The sequence below is a fragment of the Panthera pardus genome, unplaced genomic scaffold, assembly GCF_024362965.1.
Source record: "Panthera pardus isolate Hobbes unplaced genomic scaffold, ASM2436296v1 HiC_scaffold_1, whole genome shotgun sequence".
NCBI lineage: Eukaryota > Metazoa > Chordata > Mammalia > Carnivora > Felidae > Panthera > Panthera pardus.
This window is the reverse complement of record NW_026526654.1, coordinates 42895734-42919913: the sequence shown is the minus strand read 5'-3', so window position 1 is coordinate 42919913 and position 24180 is coordinate 42895734. Positions and strand designations below refer to the sequence as shown.

At 37.3% G+C, this 24180-nt stretch overlaps 1 protein-coding gene across 10 annotated transcripts in view; it reads right to left on the bottom strand.

Moving 5' to 3' along the window:
• Positions 1 to 24180, bottom strand: part of KLF12 (KLF transcription factor 12) — a 443329-nt gene that overhangs the window by 257609 nt on the left and 161540 nt on the right. The window contains exon 1 of one of the 10 annotated variants that reach the window (XM_053898752.1): positions 17551 to 17572. The exons of the other annotated variants lie outside the window; for them this stretch is intronic. The gene's annotated coding sequence lies outside the window, so the exon portion shown is untranslated. Of the gene's footprint in view, positions 1 to 17550; positions 17573 to 24180 lie in introns of those variants that run through there. 10 annotated transcript variants of the gene reach the window in all.

Here is a 24180-nt window from a genome sequence, read left to right as displayed (position 1 = left end):
TATACGTTATGGCATCTTCATTTATTCATTACAACGTGTTTCATTAATGCCACCATATGCTAGCTACTAGGGGCCTAAGTGAACAAGACAGAAAAGCTCCCGAAGCAATGTGTTTGGGCAATATGTGACTGAGAGTTGTGAAGTCTTATTACGCAAAACACGATATGTTTAAGTTTTGTGTTTAGAAAGACAGCACTAGAATTCATTTGGAAGATGCCTTTTAAACATACAGGACTTGATGCAGAAAGAAGAGCCAGTTCACAGGCTACCCCAGCAGCCCAGGGGAGAGGTGGTCAGGGTTTGACTGATGGCCATGGCAATGGGAAGAGAGAGGAGGAAAAATGTTTGAGAAATAGTTCATTGGTAGAATGAACCACCTTTGATGACTGACGAGGAGGAGAGAGTGTGGTGATAAAATAGAGCGAGAGGGAGTGTCAAGAATGGTGCTGATTTTTGTAGACTGTTCACAAAGGTGAAGGCAGGAAATTCAATAGGAAAAGCCAACCATATCATATATTCCTCCAATATCCCTTATTAAAGGACCTACTGTACTCTGGGAAACACGAATATTTGGGTATATCATTTAATTTCAACATTTTTGCATACTCAAGATCTGTTACACACAGAGGAAGATTTCTCTTAAACAGATTATGTTCAGATCTTGTAAGAGATACAGAAAGTCAGATTTATCCAAACTTAGAAACACAGGTTTGGTTGAAATAAAGCAAACATATATCATTTTATTAGCTATATATTCAAGACAAGAACTAACTCCGCTTTTACTAACACTGTCTCCAGGATTTGTAAAGTTTTACAGACTTCTGTGATTCCTGAAACTTAAAAAAACAAAAACAAAAAACAAAACCAGATATTTGCCAAAGAAAGTTTAAAAGGACCGTACATTAATATATTCATCAGCCATTACCCTTTATGAAAATCACATGGATAATAATGAAAACACATCCAGAACACTGACTGGATTATGTAATGAAATAACAACACTGGTCTTCTGTGTCTAGAGAAAAGTAAGATTACTATCGAGTATTGAGTCATTTATTTTCTGCAGGAAACAAGGGAAATGACTATTGACCCATACTTCCACCTTTCCTGGTCTACGATGATGTCAAAAGGCTCCTTATCAAATTCAAATGGACTATCTTATTAAAACATGGGCTTGTTGAGTGTTTGTCTCCCGCACAGCCTGAAGAAACAGTACTGAAGTTAGGAATAAGTAAAAGAATTTTGGGGAGGATTAAAAATCCAAGTTAATTTTTTTTTTATTATGACTATTCTAATGAAAACAAAAAGAGAAAGCTTGACCTTAGCAGTCTCCTTCATGGCCAGAAAGATGTGTAAACTAGCTTTTGTCTTTTTCTCAAAGAATCTACTATTCACTCCTTTATTTTATACTGTAAACATTTATTAAGATTTTGTACCAAATATAATATTACTTGAAAACTCTAGGCACAATATTGGTTCATAACACATTTCAAAAAAGTAACGGTAGAAAACAATGAATTTTACAGGTTATTTCATCCAAGAAAGATTGCCAAAGCATGTAAAAGCACTATGCAGTGTTAGCCATGTTGTCAAAAAAATGCAGCAAAAGTAATTGCTATTAAAAGATTGTATCAACAATGAAGCTGCAATAGTTTGCATTGTCTGGCCAGTCATGTCACATATATCACAAAGTGGCCATGCATTTCCTCCATTTTCCGCACCTCCGCCCCAATACTCTGGATCCTGGGAATGCAGTGAAGACATTACTGGCTGACTGCCAAATGCATAGGCTCAACTCAAAACGTAATCTGTCAGTTTCCAAGTATATTCACCTCTAACTGTGATTCTTCCACATTTCCCAAATGATGTCTTCAGGTGTAATAATTAAAATTGATGTCTAATCCAAATCCTGTCCTAAGTCAACATTGTTATTGGCAATACTATTACACACCTACTTTCATTTTATCCCAATACCGTCTCCAAGAATTCACACCACCTGATCGTTTACCTTTGAAAAGCACTCTCTCTTCCTTTCTACGCTTTTTTTCTGGATGCTTTCATAATTGCACACAAGTGTGAATAAGAACAGAATACTGCCTAGAACACAGGCTCAATGAATACGCTTCCTGGGTTAGACTCAACACACTTGTTTGGTGTTTAACCTTCTTATGGTTTCAGTTTTCTTATATGTAAAATGCAGATAACTTTCTGCTTCACAGAACTGTTTTAAGGATTCATTCAGTGAGATAATCACAGAAAATGCTTTAGCACAAGTCTTTTATGGTAATAGCTATATTAATTAATTTTAGTTAGTAGTAGTAATAGGAATACTATCTTACCCATACTTTCCAAACTTACTTTTAAGTATGGATGTTCTAATCTGATTTTTGCTTGATTCTGCAGAACCCGTTCAGTTTTCTGTATATGTTCTCTATAGTTATTATAAAAGTAGAATGGAAATGGTAAATTTATTTAAAAATACTGATGATGGAAACTGAAGGACAACTGAGCTACACAATTAAAATATATTTGCTCAGAAGAATGGCAAGAATGAACTATTTTGTCTGTTTAAAACTGACGACGTGCACCAATTAGATAAGGTCACAACTTGCCTCTCCCTGGGCGCCCCAATGAGGGCATTTAACATCTCTAACTACTAAACACAACCACAAAGCGTCAGATAGCCCTTCCCAGCAACCAAATGTTATTTGATGCAGTGCTACAGTAACCTTTCTTTCTGGTTCCCCTTCACATGATTGCCCAGAAGTACACTGTTTTAAAGAAAAATATTTACTACCACAACATATCTCACATGTATGTTACTAGAGAAGATACCTACAGAGGGGCCTGTAATTTGAAATGTGTAAAACTTTCAAAATTATATGGGGGAAAACAAAAGAACTACAGAGAAGATACAATAAATGCAAATGGCTGAAAGTTTAAAATGTATGAAGTCGGTGATATTAACACCTTCATGTCATTATCTATGCTGCCGTCATCATCAACGTCCTTCCCCCCATCCCTGTACTTCCTCATTTTATCAACCATCCTTATCCCATCTTAGAATTTCTCTAAGGTATGTGTATGTGTGCATGTGTATATAAATTAAATCCAGGGCTATTTTTCTTCCCCTTTTATGGGTACTTTCCAAATTCTAAAATGTAACACAATGGAAGTCAAAAAAGAAACAAAATACATTCAACAGAAATCTGAAGTACACGTTTTTTATTAAGGAATTACAGAAGTGCATGGCATTTACTCAGGCCTCGAACATCCTGCCAGCCTCTTAATAAATTGGACCCATAAAAATAGAAACAGTATAATTTTGAACCTGTATAACTGACTGTACCCAGGAAGTTTCTATTACCTTTTTCTGCTACTTGCTACTGAATATGGCTAACATAAATGTTGCATATAAGAGAGTAAATATGCCCTGCTTAGGAAGTCTAATGCCATCGCTCAAATATTCTTCTAGACCAGGGCTTTTCAACATCTGCGAGATGGACATTCAGACCAGATGGACATTTAGACTTCTTTGTTGTTGGAGCTCTCCTGTGCACTGTAAAATGTTCGGCAGCCTCCCTCCCTCCTACCGCCGGACCCTGGTAGCACTGTCTCACCCCCACGGTTGTACCAACCAAAAATGTCCTCAGAAATTGCCAAATGTCAAAGGGAGGGGAAATGTCAAAGGGAGGCGGATGGTGAGAGGAGGAAGGTGCCCCTACTTAAGAAGCACTATTTTGTAATTACTGATATTATGAACTCATTAGGAAAGAATCTTAATTTTATGTTGAATTTTATTGCCCAATAATATAAACACTACCGCAATATTAAAAGAAAGTAATATCCGATATAAAGAATATCTATAGTTTACTTTAAAACACACCTGCTGGGAAATTAGCAACGTTTTCTAAGATGGTTTTATTATTTTGTTTAAATTCCTTCCAAAACCCTTTCTAATTTTCCCACTAAACAAATGCAAAGATCCCAGGAAGGAGCTATGAATCTGCTCTTTAGTTCAAGCTACAAGGGCCTGAAAGAAACCTGGAGAATTTCAGTATTAATATAGCAATTCTAGGAAGCTCTCCTGACCCATTCTTAGACATGACCAGTAAGAACCAACCCAAGTAGCCTCAAAAATCCCCAAAGAAACTGTAATTACCCAAATATGGCAATGCAACCTGCAACAAGAATCTAGAAGACAGAGCTTTAATTCTTAGCTCTATATCTGGTTTACTGGATCATGTTTTACACTTTACTTTTCTTCATAGATATCAGGATTCTAAGGCCACAAGGAACCCTTAGAAAATTCAACTGCATCATAAAGAGAGTTAAATAATGGAAAAGTCATAAAATAAGGCTATTAGTACATAAGAATTAAAAGTGACTTATAAAAGAGGTAAAGTACTATATATAAGTTACATATATGTGGTTATATATATGTATGAGGTTATGTACTATATTTATCATGTAATATATTTAAATATATAATTAACAAGTATGATTACTTAAATACAAAGATTTATTTTAGAAGCATTATTTTTCAACATGATGTCAGATAAACGCTATCTTTAAAATTAAAGATATTGCTGCTAGATTTAAAAGGGCAAAGCAAGGTAAAGTTTATCGTGCTCACAAGTACATGGTTTATTCCTAACGATCAGATCACTGTAAACTATCACCACCTTTTGAATGTTATAAAATTATAGGAACAACAGCCTCAAATACCACAAAAAGCTATTTTCTATTTCAACATTAACCTAAAAGCTTACTAAACTCTGTAAGAAGCTGAAAACACACAAGTAGATGAGAAACATCAAGGCCTATGAGCATCTCTGTAAAAACAATGAAAGCAAATGATATTCTTTAAGAAAATCACCAAACAAGCACATATGTAAGTGTGTATAACACCAAACTGCTTACGGTATTTAAACAAAAAAGCAAAAAGAATCCATCTAAATGCCAAACAATGTAAAACTAGCTGAATGGATGATGGGATACACAAACCACTGAAGAATATTTATGCATTAAATTTATGATATGTAGGTTTTTGTCTTGAAGTTGGTGGACGATCGTAAGTGAAAAAAGGGATGACGGAAGACTATGTTGCCATGTTTAAAACTAAAGCTCATACCAAGAGAGAGAGTGCAAGAGAGATAAAGAAAAGAGGAGGGAGACGGACAGAACTAAAAGGATACACATTCAACATTACAGGTGAAAGGGCATGGAGAGTTAGTTTTCATTTTTGCTTTGACAAATTTTCTCACTTTTTATGAATTTCACGTTTCTGTATAATTAAAAGAAATATATGAGTGTTCAAATTTTGAGATAAAAAAGAAACAGATTAAAAGAAGAACAGATGAGAGAAACCAAAGGAGAGAAATCAATGTTTTTCTTCAGATTCTCTCATAAAGTATATAAGTGTCACATCATTTCTCTAGCCAGGAAAGCGCATGCACACACACATATGCATAGTCACTCATGTGTACGTTCGTGCTACAGCTAACATTTAACTACTGCAAATCTAAAAACTTGTAAGTGAAATTGAAAGTAAGTTAGTGTCTAAGTTATATGTGTAATTGAGGCATTGAATCCTGTTATATTGCTTCACGTGGGCTATTAATTGTTTGCAAATATTTTCATTATGCAGAGAGATCTGTGCTATACTGCTATTCAGTCTGCAAATTATGGTCTAGGCAATTCCACAATAGAAAAATGGACACATGATACTATTATCTTGTGCCAAGAATTTAGCATCCTGAAAAAAGCAGTTATGGGCCAAATACTTCTGTTTATTTATTTTTACTACATAGAGCAGCAGTGAGTAAATTTTAAAAGATTTTAGTCTTTTGAAATATCAATCTTTTCTGCTCTTGTGTGAAAAAGTATAGGAACAGAAAGCTTTCTACTCATCAGATTTTGAAACAAAGTGTAGTATCTTATAATAACCACCAACAACTACACTCTCTGCTTGTTGTACAGATCTCTGATTACATAACGATCCTGGAATTGTTATTTGAGGAAATTCCTAGAGAGTTGAGAGGAAAAGAACTGGATTCTCAATGTTGCATTTTTGGAAGAACTAAAAGTATCCTCAGGGACTTTCAGTTTCCAGGCCACCACATAACCAGTTTAACGTCACCAAGCAGTCGTAACAACAAGTAAAAAGCCAAATAAACAAAAATCACAACTTTGTTAGATCCATCAGAGAAGTGAGGTCATAAGGCCAACTGCTGCCCTAAAAACTGTAAAGACAAAAGGATGTAGAGAATCACGCCTTACCAGGGCAAAAAGCCCTTGAACAAAACCTGCGGGACCCAGTGATGGACAGTGGAAGAATGTGGAAGAAAAGCTGAACTGTAATGGAAGAGTTACTGGAGGCTCAGGGTGGACAGTCTGAGTTAAAAACTCCCAGGGAATGCAGTTATGAGAGCCTTATCTCCAGGAGCTGTACCATGTCCTTACAGTGAATGTGAGAAAAGTCCCTTCATACTATCCCTTCGTTTCAATTGAAAAATGTCAGAGCACCAAATTCTTCTTAACAAGGCCTGCCCTTAGATTAAGTCCTTACCAGAGCCTCCCCTGTTAGGGTCTTATCAGCACCTAACCTACCTGCAGGAAGGGAAATACACAACTGCGGCCCCCTCCAACCATTCTGTTCATAGAAGAGGGGTGGGGGGTGGAAGCTGAGAAGCACTGGTGAAGTTCATAGTCAAGAGGCACAGTTTCACCCAAACACTGAGACCTAACCATAGGACTACAGAACACTTCTTTTCTCCCTATACCTCACCATTACTAAAAGCCTATTTACTACAGTTCATTTATATCATGTCTATCTTTCAACAACAAATTACAAGGCATACTAAAAGGCAATCTGAAGAGAGTGAACAGACATCAGAACCAGAGTCAAATATGCAGGAAGTCTGAAGTAATGAGACCAGAAAATTTTAAACTATGATTTATTTTTTTTAAATGTTTATTTATTTATTTTGAGGAAGAGAGAACATGTGCATGCATAAGCAGGAGAGGGATGATGGGAGGCAGGGGAGGGGTGGGTGGGGGAAGGGAGGAGAGAGAGAATCCCAAGCAGGCTCCACACTCAGTGCAGAGCCCAATGCAGGGTTTGATCTCACTGACTGTGAGATCATGACCTGAGCAGAAAGCAAGAGTTGAACAGTTAACTGACTAAGCCACCCAGGTGTCCCAAAACTATGTTTAATATGCTTTAATAAAAAAGGCAGACAGGGGCGCCTGGGTGGCTCAGTCGGTTAAGCCTCCGACTTCAGCTCAGGTCACGATCTCGGATCTCACGGTCCATGAGTTCGAGCCCCGCGTCGGGCTCTGGGCTGATGGATCAGAGCCTGGAGCCTGCTTCCGATTCTGTGTCTCCCTCTCTCTCTGCTCCTCCCCTGTTCATGGTCTGTCTCTCTGTCTCAAAAATAAATAAACGTTAAAAAAAAAATTAAAAAAAATAAAAAAAAAAGGCAGACAACATGAAGAATGGATGGATAATATAAGCAGAGAAATGGAACTTCTAAAAAAAAAAAGACTCAAAAACAAATGCTAGTGATCATAGAAAACACTGTAACAGAAATGAACAATCCCTTGGATAGGCTAACACAAGGAACAGAAGGTAGGAATTAGGCATCCTTTGATATTATAAGGCATTCACGCTACCCATGAAACAGAATAATATTATTTAAAAGTAGACTTGGATTAGTTGTAAATGTATATTGCAAACTCTAGGGCAACCACTATAATAATTTAAAAAGAAATCTAATATGCTAAGAAAGAAGAGAAAATAGAATTATATATAATGTTCAATTAAGACCACAAAAACTAGAAAAAATGTGGAAGAAAAAAATGGGAACAAAGAACACGACAATGGCAATACAAAGTAGTAACCAACATGGTGGATTTAATCCACTACGTACATAATCACTTTACATATTAATGGTCTAAATATACCAACTAAAGGACAGAAATTGTCAGAGTGGATCAAAAAAAAAAAGACCAAGCTGTATGTTGCCTACAGAAAACCCAGTTTAAACATAAAGACACATATATGTTAAAAGTAAAGGGGTGGAGAAAGATATATCATACACTAATTAAAAGAAAGCAGCGGTATCTATTATTTCAAATAGATCAGACTTTAAAGCAAGGAGAGCTACTAGGGATAAAAAGAGATATTACATAATGATAAAGGAGTCACTACTCCCCAAGACAAAACAATCCTTAATCTGTATGTGTCTACCAACAGAACATCACAATATATAAGGCAAAACCATAAGTAAAACTTCAAGGAGAAATAAGTGAATCCACTATTACAGGTGTAGACTTTAACGCCCCTCTATCAGAAATGAACAGGGGCACCTGGGTGGCGCAGTGGGTTGAGCATCCGACTCTTGGTTTCAGCTGGGGTCATGATCTTTCAGTTCATGAGTTCAAGTCCCAAGTCAGGCTCTATGCTGGCAGGGTGGAGCCTGCTTGGGATTCTCTCTCTCTCCGTCTGCCCCCAACTCACACTCAGTCTCTCTCAAAATAACTAAATAAACTCTAGAAAGGAAGGAAGGAAGGAAGGAAGGAAGGAAGGAAGGAAGGAAGGAAGGAAGGGAGGGAGGGAGGGAGAGAGAGAGAGAAAAGAAAGAAAGAAAGAAAGAAAGAAAGAAAGAAAGAAAGAAAGAAAGAAAGAAAGAAGATAGATAAAAGAAGTAGACAGATCCAGTGGACAGAAAATCAGCAAGGACAGAATTGAATTCAACAGCACCATCAACCAACTGGATACAATTCACATCTATAAACTAGGATTAGAGAGGAAGTTTCTCAACTTGACAAAGAATATTTATGATGGCTAATTTTATACCTCATCTTGATTTAGCTAAAGCATGCCCAGATAGCAGGTAAAACATTATTCATAGATGTGTCTGTGAGAGTGTTTCCAGAAGAGATTGCATTTGAATCAGTAGAGCAAAAAAGACCCACCCCCACTTGTATGGGCATCAAGCACCAAAACATATAAAGAACTTTTAAAATTCAAAAATAGGAACACAAGCAATCTGATTAAAAAATCGACCAAAGACCTTAAAAGACACTTCATCAAAGAAGATAAACAGATGGCAAGAAAGCATATAAAAAGATGTTCAGTATCATATGGTCATTAAAGAATTGCAAATTGGGTCGCCTAGGAGGCTCAGCAGGTTGGGCATCCAACTTCGGCTCAGGCCATGATCTCACAGTTTCTGAGTTTGAGCCCCGCGTCAGGCTCTGTACTCACAGCCCAGAGCCTGGAGCCTGCTTCAGATTCTGTGTCTCCCTCTATCTCTGCCCCTCCTCCGCTCACACTCTGTCTCTCTCTCCTTGAAAAGTAAACATTAAAAAAAAAATTTTTTTTAAAGAATTGCAAATTGGAACAAGATCACTACATCTATTCGAATGGCCAACATCTAAAACACTGACAATACCAGATACTGACAACAATGTACAGTGACATGAATTCTCATACATTACTGGTCAGAATGCAAAATGGTATAGCTACTTTCTTACAGAAGTAAACATACTCTTACTACTTATAGGACCCAGTAATCACACTCCTTGAAATTTATCCAAATGAACTGAAAATGGATGTCCATACAAAAACCTACAAAGGGATGTTGATAATAGTGTTCATTCATAACTGCCAAAATGTGAGAGCAACCAAGATGTCACTCAGTAAGTGAATGAATAAATTGTAGTACATCTCAATAATTTAATATTAATCAACGTTAAAAAGAAATAAGCCATAAAGCCATGAAATGACATGGATGCAACATAAACGTATATCACTAAGTGGAAGAGGCCTATCTGAAAAGGCTACATATGGCATGATCCCCATTACATAATATTCCAGAAAAGGTAAAATTATGGAGACAGTAAAAAAAGAAAAAAAAAAAAAAAGAATGGTTTCTAGGGGTGAAGGAAGACTGCAGGATAAACTTGAAGAGCAAAGAGGAATTCTAGGGCAGTGGAACTATTCTATATGAAAGTACAATGTGGGTACATGTCATTATACATCTGTCCAAACCCAGAGAATACACAACACCAAAAGTAAACCGCACTGTAAACTGTGGACTTTGAATGATACTTATGTATCAATATAGGTTCACTGACCCTAACAAATATCCCACTGTGGGGCAGGATGTCAATAGTAGGGGAGGTTGTGCACGGGTGGAGGAGACAGGGGGGACATAGAACTCTCCATACTTTCTGCTCAGTTTTGCTGTAAGCCTGAAACTGCTCTAAAAATAAAGCTAATTTAAAAAATTCTCTGGTTTAAGTTTAATCTCAAATTGCATGTTTTAAATTTGAAAACAAGAATATATTCTTTAGAGTAGCCTCAAAAAAGCAGTTAAAAAATAAATGGATAATTCAAGAATGCATGCTTACTTTATTCAGAGGACATCAGAAATAATATCTAGATACATGCAAGAATGGTGATTCCTGAAAACAACCATTATTGCCAAGTCTATAAAACCACCAAAGTAGTAAGATGCTAGCCCGAGAGTTTTGAAGAAACAGACGAGTCTCCCACACTATATTATATTGTTTAAACATGCTTAAAACAGTGACTCAAAAGTTACTCTATTATCCAACATTAACTATGAACATTTTGCCAAGACCAGTAGAAGGGATTGTTTAATAATCTAAAATACAGGCAAATAGATCATTCTGCATTTAATCATTTTTCTCCTGGCAATAAAGAAAAGTGTCACCCAGTGTATTTGTTATATTTAAGATTAAAATACAACTAAATAAGGCAATAAAAGTTATTTTTATGCCAGAAGATATCAGAAGGATATGGATATGTGTGTGTGTGTGTGTGTGTGTGTGTGTGTGTGTGTGTATGTATGTTCATATATAAGTTGTATCTGTTATAAGTACCTATCTGACTTTGATTTGCATGTCTCTGAAAAATGTCTGAAGGGAAAAACAATTGCAGGTTTTGAGTCACAGCACTCTGCCTTGACTAACCTTAACTTTTCAATCTGTTTCCAATTTTATAATGCATTATGTGAACACCAAAAAAAACAGTTTTAGGTAGTGAGTCTTCCTACTTCCAAAAAATAGCAGAAGTCATTCAACAATGTTTTTGGAAACTTTCCTTCTACCAGCCATCCATTAAGTTAAAAAGTATTCAACAAAATAATCCCATTTCTCTATATGGAAAAGTCTTTTGATGATTTAGTACTTGATATGATGCAATAACATCAATAGATAATTTTTTCATGCAAAATACTGGATAGGGCCACCTTTAACATTTCGACAGAAAACGTTACAGAGAAGCAATATACAATGCTAATACAGCTGTCTAAATGTAATCACCTGGTACAGCATTCTACATTTACACTTCTTCGGGCTATTAGTTTTTAAGTAAGAAACCATGTACAGCTTAAGTGCTAAGATCTGGTTCCCTGGTTGACAAGTGCAAAGATCCAAGAGGGTTGGCAAAAAGGAGCACACTACTTCATGATGCATGGGAGGAAAAACCCAGCACTGTGCAATTACAAAGAGGAACGTAAGCAGTTAACAGCCCCTGAGGCTCGACTCATGGGCCTGCTTTTACGATTTATTACCAGGGAAGCCAACAAATAGAGAAACTAACTCGAAAGCGCTGATAGCACCTCCTAAACTACCAGGACAAATATCTGAGGTCTAATTTTGTATCATTCAGAATCCTCCATCCAAAGCTGAGACAATGAGAAAATGGTCTGTGCTACGGTGTAACTTTAAAGAGGAAGCCTAGGTATTCGGTACTTTTTCATACCTACGTGAACTGCAGCCAAGGATGCAGAGCAACACAGTCTACAAGGAAACGCAAATATTAATAAGCAGGTCCACGCAACAGTAAGCTCCTCAATGGCTATTACCGACGGCTATCTGCGCATCTCTGTTCATGGTACAGTTCATAGGTGCAAAACCAAGCCTACCTCGGTGTATTTTTCAAGGGCAAAAGAGCACTGGAGTCTGTATTAGAATTTCAGAATCACTCTATGAGAACCTTAGGTAGGTCTAGTTCTACTAGATACCCCAAACTTTTTAGATGTCTCAATTCTCCCAAAATAGTATCAGAGTAATCTATATGAGGCGGAGTAAAAGGATGCTCAGACACATTACCGTTAACCTGAACCTGAAGTTTAATATTTCAGGGAAGCCAAAGGCCAAAACAGATCTATATGCAGTGTTTCCCAACTGTTTTTCCATTGTGGATCTATAGAACAGGTAATGATTCTACTTCACAGTGGGGTCATCAGACAAGGCTGGCCTTGCAGACAATCCCGGAGGCTCAAGTGATGGGACACCTCAGGCACACCTGTAACCCATCTCAGGACACCACTGTGACTTGCCAGTCCAAAGACTTTGCCTTAGGATCAAATACTCTCAACATGACTAGGTTACAAACAAAACAACCACGAAAAGCAGTGCTGTGAACTAAGTTATTGTCAGTATCTTTATACTTTAATGGTAAGTGCTACCACCATTATAAGTACATTTTTCTAAGACAATAAATTTCTCATGTATTTGCTTCAGATGGAAGAATCTTCAGGGGAATATGTTTATATCAAGTCGCCACAGGAAATACTATATTTTATAAGCACAAATTATTTTTGATAGCCCACTTTGTCCATTCTTCCACAAAATTTATAAATTGTGCTAATTTGATTTTCCTAACTAACAGATGCAAGGCTTCCAGCCTCTGATTACCTCCGTACAGTCCCATACAGACAAAGACTGATCAGGTTTGCAGACCGGGATGATAGATAGGAATGCCGGTTATCACCCATGCAAAGACCCTGCCTTCAATCTACACGGCTGTTCATGATCCCGCTGCACACTTGGGCTGGGAATGCAGAGAACACTCACACACATGATCCAACATTCCCCTTCCTTTTTTCGCCATTCATTTCTCCTCTCTAAAAAAAGACCAAATACACAAAAACTTCCCACTATAACCGTAAGGCACGAGGTGACAGGAAGGGGCACCCGTAGAGGAAAAGGATGGTGGTTATTTAGCCCCATTATGGCATGCTCTTCAAGCTAGGACCTGAGCATCTCATACCACTGAGTTCTCTTTTCCAAGTTCTTGCAATGCAGCTGCAATGTAAACTAATTAAGAGCAGGCCACTCTCATCTTCTAGTGGGTGGGACTATAAACCACAGAGCAACTTGGCCAAAAATATTAAAAGCCATAAAATGCGCATGGCCTCTAGCTCCAGCAATTCTAACTCTTGGAATTTATCCTAAGGTAATAATTAAGGATGTGCAAAAGAATATTTATTTCTCTGCTGTTTGTAATTACTAAAGCTTGGAAGCAACCTAAATATCCAAAAGTCGGAGGGTGGTTAAATAAATTATCAAGCCATAAAATAAAATCCTACGAAGGGTCATTTCAAAACACAGAGAAGTGTATCCACTGACACAAACAGGTTGGCCCTATACATCCTTCAGTATAAAAACCAAAACACAAATGGCATATCGCAAATTATCTCATTATTTTGGATGTAATGAAGACGATAGTAGCTTTACTTATCTTGTCTCTGACTTTTTTTTAAGTTTTCTGTTACTTGTCTAATGAACACATAATAAGTATGTACTGTTTTGATAAAGAAATTAAAAAGGGGGGAATCTGTAAAAGTTAAAAAAAAAAAAAATGCCAGAGAAAAGAAACTGAAAGAGGAAGGATTAGGGATGGGCTTGAGGAAGAACTCCTTACAACTGCGATTGTGAGGCCCTGAAATGTGCAGCCAGTGGAGGTCATGGACTCTCTTCTCCTTGGGGATTTGTAAGCAAAGGGCAGCCAGGTCTCCTCTGAGAATAGCTTGAATGCAGTCCTAACCTCTGTGGCCTCTTGCAGTGCCATGTGCAAAAGGATTGAGCCAAAATACAATTTTCACCCAGTGACACACAAGGGAGTCAATTCCGTACACTGCCCCAATCCTCCACAATCTCTCACCCTATTCAAGAGGAAGTAACCCCTAAGGTCTCACAGCAGCCCCGAAACTCAACAGCCCTCAATTTATACGCCCAGCAATTTTCCAGAACTTTACTTGGGAAATACAGTGAAATGTTAGTAAATATTCCACAGTATACAAACAACTTCTGTCTTTTCCACCTTGATAAAAAATTCTAACTAATTTCAGCCACTTAAATACCCCAAACTGAGATAAAGAAAATGAGCGTGTCCATTTAAATTTTATGTGTGTGTTTACCTGCAAGTTTTATAGATGAGATTTTATAAATAATGTGGCAATATGGTTAAAGACAAGTAAAAATGCTGAATTCTAACAAGTTCCTTTGCTTTAAAAACCCTACCAATTTTGTTTTCTGATAACTTCCTATGAATACAAATGTAACATTTTCCTAGCCCATAGTTAAATGCTTTTTGACTTGAGAATTTGTTTCCTGGCCTAATGAAAAGGATAGAAGGTGCAGAGATTGACAGCCAAGTGGGCTGAACCAAGAACACTGGTTAAATAGTGTCGTGCCAGCCACCCAAACTGAGAAAATAAGGTTTGAATGAGTGCAGAGAGCCACGGAATGCCAAGATGAAGAAATCAGCCAAGACTGGAATACACGGTTACATAACAGAACTCAAGTAGGGTGGTGTTCAAAGACAGAAGAATGAGGTGGACAATATATGAATAAGAGTTTAAGGGACCTGGTTCTAAGACAAAAGTGAAAAAAGAAATTCTCCTGAGGCTCTCATGCCTTCCCCCAAGAATGAGCCGTAAGCCATCAGCTTTATACAAGCACAGCAGAAGACACAGACAACTCCTTCCTGTAAGCATCACGAGGACTTCGGTTCTAAATAAGGTCATGCAACTTTTAAGGCATATTATTCTGCACTTGATCTTAGCCAAAAGGCCGAGAAGCGATTAAGGCATATTATTCCGTGCAACAAACATCTAAGTCTCGTCATCGTAATGAAAGAGTGAGCAGGTCACAAGAAAGGTTTGTTTCTTTATCAATAAGCCTCACATATACAGCCTTCTTGGAATGTTGTATTCTGGAGAGTTTAGTTTTCTGGATGGGTAAGGGGTTATCTCTTTTAACTCCAAATTTAAAACAAAAAGTACTAACCACTTGGGATGGAAATATTCCTAAGATATATATATATATATATACACACACACACACACGGAAACGGACATAAGTTAACGTTTTCTTGATGACTCAGACCAATAATTACGAACCTCAAAGGCTATGCAATGCTGCATACAGAGATAACTTCAGGGCCCATTGAAGTGTCTATACTGCATACACTGTTGTGCTCCTTGTATCTGCATTTTATAGTCTGTCAGCCTTTTACTTCTTCATGCCATCATGTTCTTTTTATAGATGCTCCTTCTGCCCTATGGTGGAATAGAAGGAACGCTGGACCAACAGTCAAGTTGATTTAGCTTATTATTCTGGCTAAATTACCTTGAACATGTCACTTGGCATCTCTGGGCCTAAGTACGATGAGGAAATTCAACCAGATAAGTCTTAAGGTCCTTTGTAAAATGCTGATTACAAATGTGCTGTTTCTCATTTTTGTATATATTTAATTTAAAAAAATAGCCAGCTAAACTTGCATGGAAAGTAGTAAGAAACTTGAGCACGCAACATAGTCTTGTAGAAGTGAGGTAAATATACCTTGTGTCGTCTAGTTGTTTTCTCAGAAGTCTTACCTGTGTAATTCCGAATCGTTGGTGGAATCCCAAATAGCCATGGTTTCTGGACAACTATGACCTCAATGGTGGTATGTTACTATGCTCCTATATGTCTCTACTTTACCAAATATTCTCAATGGAGACAATTATCTGACATGCCTCTATTTCTGCACACACACCCCGCCCCCAAGAACAAAATCTGTGTATGCCATCATTTATGCCGGTTAGTAACCTAACTGCAAAATGAATACTCTAATTTGAGACGTTCTTTGCTTTATTGTTTGTTTAGATGACAGAAGTTTTCTAAAAGATGGTTTTGTGAAAACACTTAATAAAACATAAAACAAGTACAGATGGGAAGACTATTTCTGGGTGTAAACTCTAAGAGGTGACTTGTTCTTCTTGTATTTTTCCTGGAGCCCCTAGAGCATCCATCACATGTTCGGGATCACCATTAGGACCTGAGCGCGACACCTCAGGCTGCATCACTTCTCCCAGGTACACCTTCCTCCTGGAGAAACCCAAGTCACACCCACTGCTGTAACTCCATCTCTCTACAGATAATCTACCTCTGGCTCACATCTCCCTCCTGAGTTCTAGGTCCCTACTCCCTATCCTAACCTCTACGTGCATCTCTAGGAGTTAAGAAGTGTCCAAGAAAGTTTATGAAGTCTCCTCACTTCCTCATTTCTCTTCCCACTTCATACTTCCAAAAACCTCCTTTCTTTTCCTTCTCCATTATTCTCTACTCATGTTAATGATATCAACCTGCACCAAATGAGAAATCTAGGAGCACCTTTGACCCTTTTTACTTCTTGATCAGTGGCAACGTAGTATTGATGCCACCTCTGAAATCTCTCTCTACACTCATGTTATCTCCACTGCTGCAGCCTTATATCGGGTCATCACCTCTTCCTGACTATTGAATACCCTCTGCTTCCCGGCTGCCAGCAATTTCCTTTCCAACTTATATATACATCAGCAATGAATTATATTGCTATAAAACACATATGGTTGATGTTTTTTCCCCATTTTATATATATATTCCCTACTATACATATTTATATTTATATTATATATATATATGGGAGAAATAATAAAAGATTAAAATATGTGTATTGTACATAAATTCTATATACGACTACAACATACAATTAATATATATATACATCAATACATATTTACATTTATATATATAATTTTTAAAAGTGTTCCTATTGCTTACGGCAGCTGTTCTCAATTTTTTTCTGTTATATCGGAGCTGGAGGATATTTATCCAAGGGAAATACTGGGCTGCTGCTGAGTTAGGATTCCCAGTGTGTGTGTGTGTGTGTGTGTGTGTGGGTGTGTGTGTGGGTGGGTGGGTGGGTGTGTGTGTTGGGGGGGCGGGGGGGAGATAGGGAAGGATAGCAGTGGCCAAGAAATATGGATCAAAACTGACAAAGGATCAGAATACAAAGCCTATCTTCTCAGAGATTCTAAAGCATATCCTAGATAACAACTGTAAATAATGAAAATTTATCCTGACCAAACTAAGTTGAATATATGAAAATAGAGAAGTAGAAAAAAAAGTCAAAAGCCAGCAGACTGGGTTCTAACCTCTCTCAAATCCCTTCAACAACATACAACCACTAGAATCTTTCACATTCCCTTGTACACATTAGGGCATACCCACACTTGGTTTATCTTGGGAAGAATACCCCTTTCCTCCTTATTTGGTGGCAGAACTCCTACTCATCCTTCAAATCCTCATCCAAACATGGGTCTGTGAAGACTCCTCTGTCTCTACTATATTAATCAGCTCGTGCTACTATACCAAATACCATACACTGGGTGGGATAAACAACAGAAATTGGTTTCTCACAATTTTGCAGGCTGAGAAGTCCAAGATCAAGGTGCTGGTCTATTTAGTTCCTGGTGACGCCTCTCTTCTCTACTTGCAGATGGCATCTTCTTGCTGTGTTGTCACTTGAGGAGAGAAATCTCTCACGTCTCTTCTACTAAGGGCACTAATCTCAACATCAGGGTTCCAGCCTCATGATCTAATTACCTCCTAATGGCCCCACCTGCAAATACTGTCACACTGGGGGGTTAGGGTTTCAACACATGAATTCTAAGGAGAGACAACTCACTCCCCTTGCCAAACTGAAGGAGTCATTTCCTCTACTGTGTTTGCTAGATTATAAATTCCTCCTCAGGGCTGAACCCTATGTATTAGTTACCTTTGTATCCCCCAGACCCCAGCATATTGCTTGCCACCAAGCACATCTATAAAAAGCACTCTGCATTTGAGGAACGGAAGCCTTTGCAACTGGTCTCAGTTAATTAACATACACCATTCTCAAAATCTTCCTCAAAGGGCGACCGTCCAATCTTTTTCCTTTTAATGCCACATATACACACACACACAGAAAACATACTTATGTCTACCTGTTGGTAGACAATGTGCAAATGTGCATCTACACTTATCCACTTTTTGTTCTCATTGTATAGACACCTACTTGTAGTTTCAGATCTCATTTAATCAAAACTTTATAATTCCATAGTGCTTAGTTAGGATCAGCAAATCCTTGTTGCTGATTGACCTTCTGATGCTGGTACCACAAGCAGAGTTCCTAGGTCATTAATCTGATATACATTTGGTGCAATTTTGTGTCACATGAGGTCGGTCCATCTTCCATCGGCCATGCCTTATTTCCCATGTAGGACCGTGAGAGAACACAGAAGGTAGAGTTCAATGATGAGGATTTAAACCCACAGACCAGCATTTCCAGCTTGTGTGATTTCTTATCTGTAAAACAGATATAACACATCTACCTCCCAAGTATTTTTTTAATTGATTAAATGAGAAGACACTGAAGAATGTGCTTTATAAACCATAAGCACTACACAGTATTTTTTTAACCATAATATATCTTTGTACAATAATGATATTTTAGATCTCAGTTGTACTAAACTTCTCGATGACCTTAGGTCCAACATGACTAAGTTGCTCTAACAGTTCTGATTTCCTTGAATCAATGTCACTGGGGATCTGAGTGGGCTTCCTCAAGTCACTCTGGACAGACTAAGGAAGCTCATTAGCATCTATACATTTCCAGGTTGAAGGGGTCAACTTCTGTGAGTTCTAACATGCCAACGGACTACACACAGGAGCATCCTAGTGCCAGCACCTCCCCATGTCCACAACCACTTCAACTCCCCAAGAGGCACCAGACTGTTGGGACAACTTGGCCGCTAGCCTATAAAAATGTGGAAACACTCTAAAAACATTAGCCAATAAAGCACATACTGGCAGCTGAATCAAATATTTAGGATCTTAGATGTATCCAAATAAACTGTGTGTTCTAACAAATGTTTAATTTGGAAAGCATTTCCCAGTACAGATGCTGTCAAAAGTACCCATTTTCAGTGGGTTACATCAAGGGCTGGAAGTAGCAGAAGGGCAGAGAATGTTTTTTAAACAATATTATATAAGCTGCAAAAAAAAAAAATTGTTAGTATCAACTGGGAGGGTACCCTTAAAAAAACAAAAGAATTGTTAGGGGTTTTCAAAGTTAAATTTATACCGACTGCAAATGGTAAAATATTATAAGCATAAATACCACAAAATGAGAAAGTTATCAGAACTTGGCAAGGGATAAAAAAAACTGGGCTATTTTAAGAAATATGTTAATATATCAATAAAAATAGATGCCAAAAAAAAAAAAAAAAGATGCAGTCAAGCAAGGAGTCAAGAAGTTAAACATTATAAATTAAACCCTTCACTTGCCGGAATCTTTTAATAAGTAATCAACTGCAAACACATTTAAGAGTTTTATACTGAAGTTAATAATTTGGGGAAGAGACATAATGAAATCCAAATACATGCACTTCCTTAATAAAATAAACTGAGACCAAACGCCAGCCCGAGCCTCTGATAAGCTGCCAGCATCTAATGCAGGCACAATTATATACTCTAACAGACAAGAGAACTATTGACCCCTGTTCTTAGGCAACGATGTAATGCATATATAATTTATCTGGGCTACATCACCCTTTTCCAGTTTAGTTCCACCTCCGTGAAGATATCCCTCAAGACAAGAAAAGTTACTGAATTGTAAGGAGGAAGCTGGTTTCTTTAAGGCCATGTTTTAAGAAATGCATGGTGAATATTTCTCCTGAGGCTCAAAGAAGAAAACTCCTTAATTAACTGTGGCTAGACAGGTTTCATTACCACCATTTTTCCAGCAGATCTTGTGTATAACTACTGATGCTAATGAAAATACTGCATTCATGATAGTAATAGGAACTATGAAAAAACAGAGCTAAAAGATTTTTTTTTACCTGAATTGACAGAGATTTTAAAAGTTTTTGTTTGTTTGCCAGTTTGTTTTCCACTCACAAAATAACTGGTTGCACAATTACACTGGCTAAACAATCCCATTTCTCATATTACACAATCAACGAAGGTTTACCAAATCAAAGAGAATGGTACAAAAAGACTCTCAGGAAAATAAATGCTAAGTTATAATGGCAAAGAAAACCTTAAAATGCTTTTGGAAAAAAGGTTTTGGAAAAACCTTTCCAAAAGGTTTAAAAACCTTTTGGAAAAAAGAAGGAAAGAAAAGTTAATATGCATGAGTATATAAAATCACAGCCACCTGTTAAAGATAACATAATTATTGCATGAGAATTTTAAGCCTGTTCAAACATTGTGAGTTTTCAGCATATCAGGATAAGGAATGCTGACAATAAATGAAACTTTGCCCATTATCCTGACACATTTTCACTGTGAATGTTCCACTAAAGAATCATGGAATGTCTTTAAAATAGTCTTCAAAGTCTGACTCCCTATAATTAATCCAATCAATAAAATTAGCAGTGCAATTGATTAATAATAATCATTTAGAACACGTAGTTCCTCAGACACAGATAATCAGTCTTTGACACCTGTAACTGACAATTTCCTTAAGATTCTACTGCCGTCTCAAAAGAAGTAAGTATAACACCAATAACATTTAAACATAACATAATACACTGGACTTCAAGGTTAATTTGGAGATACTTGTAAACTTTATAAATTTCAGTTTACTTTTATCATCTTGTATGTCTCAGATGGAATCCACAGTAATCACAGCTACAGTAGAGCAACTTCAAACATAAATGAAACCAGTAACTGGTAGATCGATCCAAGGTGACACACTCCTGGCTAAAATCCTGCCCTAGTGTGACCCACCACTGCCCTTCTGCACCCTAAAGACTTAATGAATCACCAGGAGGACACTGACGAGTGTGTATGTTTTGCCCATGTGAGAAGTGAATTTATATCAGTAACAAAAAAGAATTATTTCCCTTGTGTGAGATAAACACAGAGAAGTAAAGAGTATGTTTCTACAAGGCACTGGACACAATGAATTCATGCATGGATTTTACAAATACTACATCTTTTTTTTTTTTTAATTTTTTTTTTTAACGTTTATTTTTGAGACAGAGAGAGACAGAGCATGAACGGGGGAGGGTCACAGAGAGAGGGAGACACAGGATCTGAAGCAGGCTCCAGGCTCTGAGCTGTCAGCACAGAGCCCGACGCGGGGCTCGAACCCACGGACCGTGAGATCATGACCTGAGCCAAAGTCGGACGCTTAACCGACCGAGCCACCCAGGCGCCCCACAAATACTACATCTTTTCAAACGAAAACATCAAGAACAACAGAAAATGTGGATGCCCAGTGAGAGATCACTTAAAATGATATACACTTTATAGGAAGGTGCTTCTGTGCTGGCAACGGGAAGAGAGATGGAAAGATATACAAAAAAGAGAAATGGAAAGTCTGTTTACTATTTCCATATATGGTTTGCTCCAGAAAATATGTCAAATGGCCTTGTTATTTAACATAGAAGATGTTCCTACTGGCCCTGAAGTACAACCTTAAATATTTAAAATAATGATCCTATGGAGAAAATTTCAGTTCTTTATTATGTTAGAATCTATACAACAGGGCTCATGTGTCTAAAGAGGGAAGCCACAGTAGGAAACAAAATATCACGAAGCTCCCTGAGGAGTAGCTTCATGGCACTCAGCTGAAAGGTGCAGAAATAGTTTGCATGCCTTTGTAAGGTGGTTTTATCCCTGAGTGCTCCTTTGAAAGGGCATCATTGTCCACACATGGCCGAAAAGGGGGAGGACACTTTGATACACCTTGACAATTCAGCCAAGCCCTTTCCTCCTCCACTTCCCCAGAATAAGCCCCATGCCACTGCTAACCTTGAATGATAGCAAAATGGAACCGACAATAACTAATTCTCAAAATGTAAAAACCAGGGGGCACCTGGGTGGCTCAGCCCGTTGAGGGTCCGACTCTTGATTTCGGCTGAGGTCACGATCCCAGGGTTGTGGGATTAAGCCCTTCATCGGGCTCTGCACTGAGTGTGGAGCCTGCTTAAGATTCTCTCTTCCTCTGCCCCTCTCCCCTGCTCACTCTCTCACTCTCTCACTTGCTCTAGCTCTCACTCTCCCCATCTCGAAAAAACAAAAATAAGCAAAAAGTAAAATCCAAGTGAAAACAGATAGGTCTCAACTATAAGAAAGAAGGGAAGAAAGATTAACCAATACTGTATCCTAGCAAATAGAATATCTACTAACAGGACAAGAGGAAATAAAACGTATAAACCTATCACAGGATAAATGGAAGTAAAGAAGGAGAAAATGAAAAGAGAGGAAGGAAAGGAAACAAGCATGCAAAGGAGAAAAAAAAGCTCTCATTCCTAAAGAACACACAACCTAAAAACAAAAAGCTTCACATGGTGGGAGAACTTCAAAAAATGATTACTAGTGGGAAAGGACTCAAAGATGAAATGACAAAACAATAGAAAAAAATTTTAAAGGTGTTGCAGAGTGATCCAAATGTACTGAAGACCAAAAAATTATCAATTTAGTACTAATAAATAGAAGAAAAACAGCAATGGAATAAGGAAACATGTTTAAAAATGAGGAGATATAGCTAAAAAAATTTAAATACTGATGTAGAAAAAAAAGGTTTAATTAATCCAGTGAACACAAAGGAAGACAAATACATTTTTCTTAATGGAGAAAACAGAAGAGGCATAAAGAACAAACTGAAAAATGCTGATCCTGTAAAAAGGACCCAAAAACTGGCTAGAAAAAATATTTCAAATAATATAGTATGAATTTTCCCTAACACGAAGGAAGAACAGATTGAAATAACAGACAGTGTTCCAGGAAAAATTGATACAGAACGATCCAAAAGAAGTTACGTCCTTAGGTCACTGAACTTCAAGCTAAAGAAAAAAAAAACTCTGCAGGTGTTCAGGCAGAAACGAGCAGTTTACTAACAAGGGGGAAATCAGACCAGTCTCCTTGTTCTGTGAGGAATACTCAATGCCAGAAGACAAAGAAGTAATCTATAGATATCTGAGGAGAACCTGAGAATTTTACAACAAAGCAAAATATCTTTAAAATATAAAAGAAACATATTTAGACAAGCAACAGGTCAAGGAATACAGCATCCATGAGTCCTTGACAAAATATTCAATGGAATCTAGCCAAACAATCATTAATATAGAAGTTGTGGCAAAAAGACTACTTTGGTACTAAGTTACCAGAAACTTCTGAAGAAAAGTACGATCCAATTGTTTTATTAAATCAATCTGATCTTAGAGTATAAAAGTAGTCAATTAATATGCTCAAGTATAAAATATCTTAGGGAATGCAGGATATGATATTTTCTGAAAATCACTTGACAATGAAATCTAGTTGACCAGGAGATAAATTATAAGAAATAGCTCAATGAAAAGCCATGGAAAAGAACCAGGATGTACATCAAACCAATTTAAATCTTTAGCTACTTTATTACTCAATGAACTTTAAGAACACAGTGCAGGTCTTCTCCTCCAGAGGACCAGGGAGAGAGTTCTACATAACCAATAAATTTGCTAACTGTTCTGTCATTCAGTAAAAGAAAACCTTGAAACTCAAGAACTGAATTTTCTATTGGAAATTCACTGTATGCCCATTAAAAACAATTAGTTCTTCCATCAGTGAAACAAGTATTTTCATCTAAAAATCTAAAATTTGAATCAACTAACCTATTTAGTATGTAATACAAAAATAACCTTGTAACTCCAGAAGTTCCTTTATCCTAATAAAAATGTATACAGAAAATTTAAAAAGATAAAAGTTTATCTATTTTTCACCCTTAATTTTTGGTTAATATTTGAAATCTGGCAAGTATAAATACAATATATCTAAAATTTATTTTCATTAAACTGGAGAGCAATATGCAAAAGAAAGAAACTGGACCACTTTCTCACACCCTACACAAAAATAAATTCAGATGGGTTAAAGACCTAAATGTGAGACCTGAAACCGTAAAAATCCTAGAGAACATAGGCAGTAACCTCTTTGACACAGACCGTAGCAACTTTTTTCTAGATGTGGGAGGCAAGGGAAACAAAAGCAAAAATAAATCATTGGGACTATATCAAAATAAAA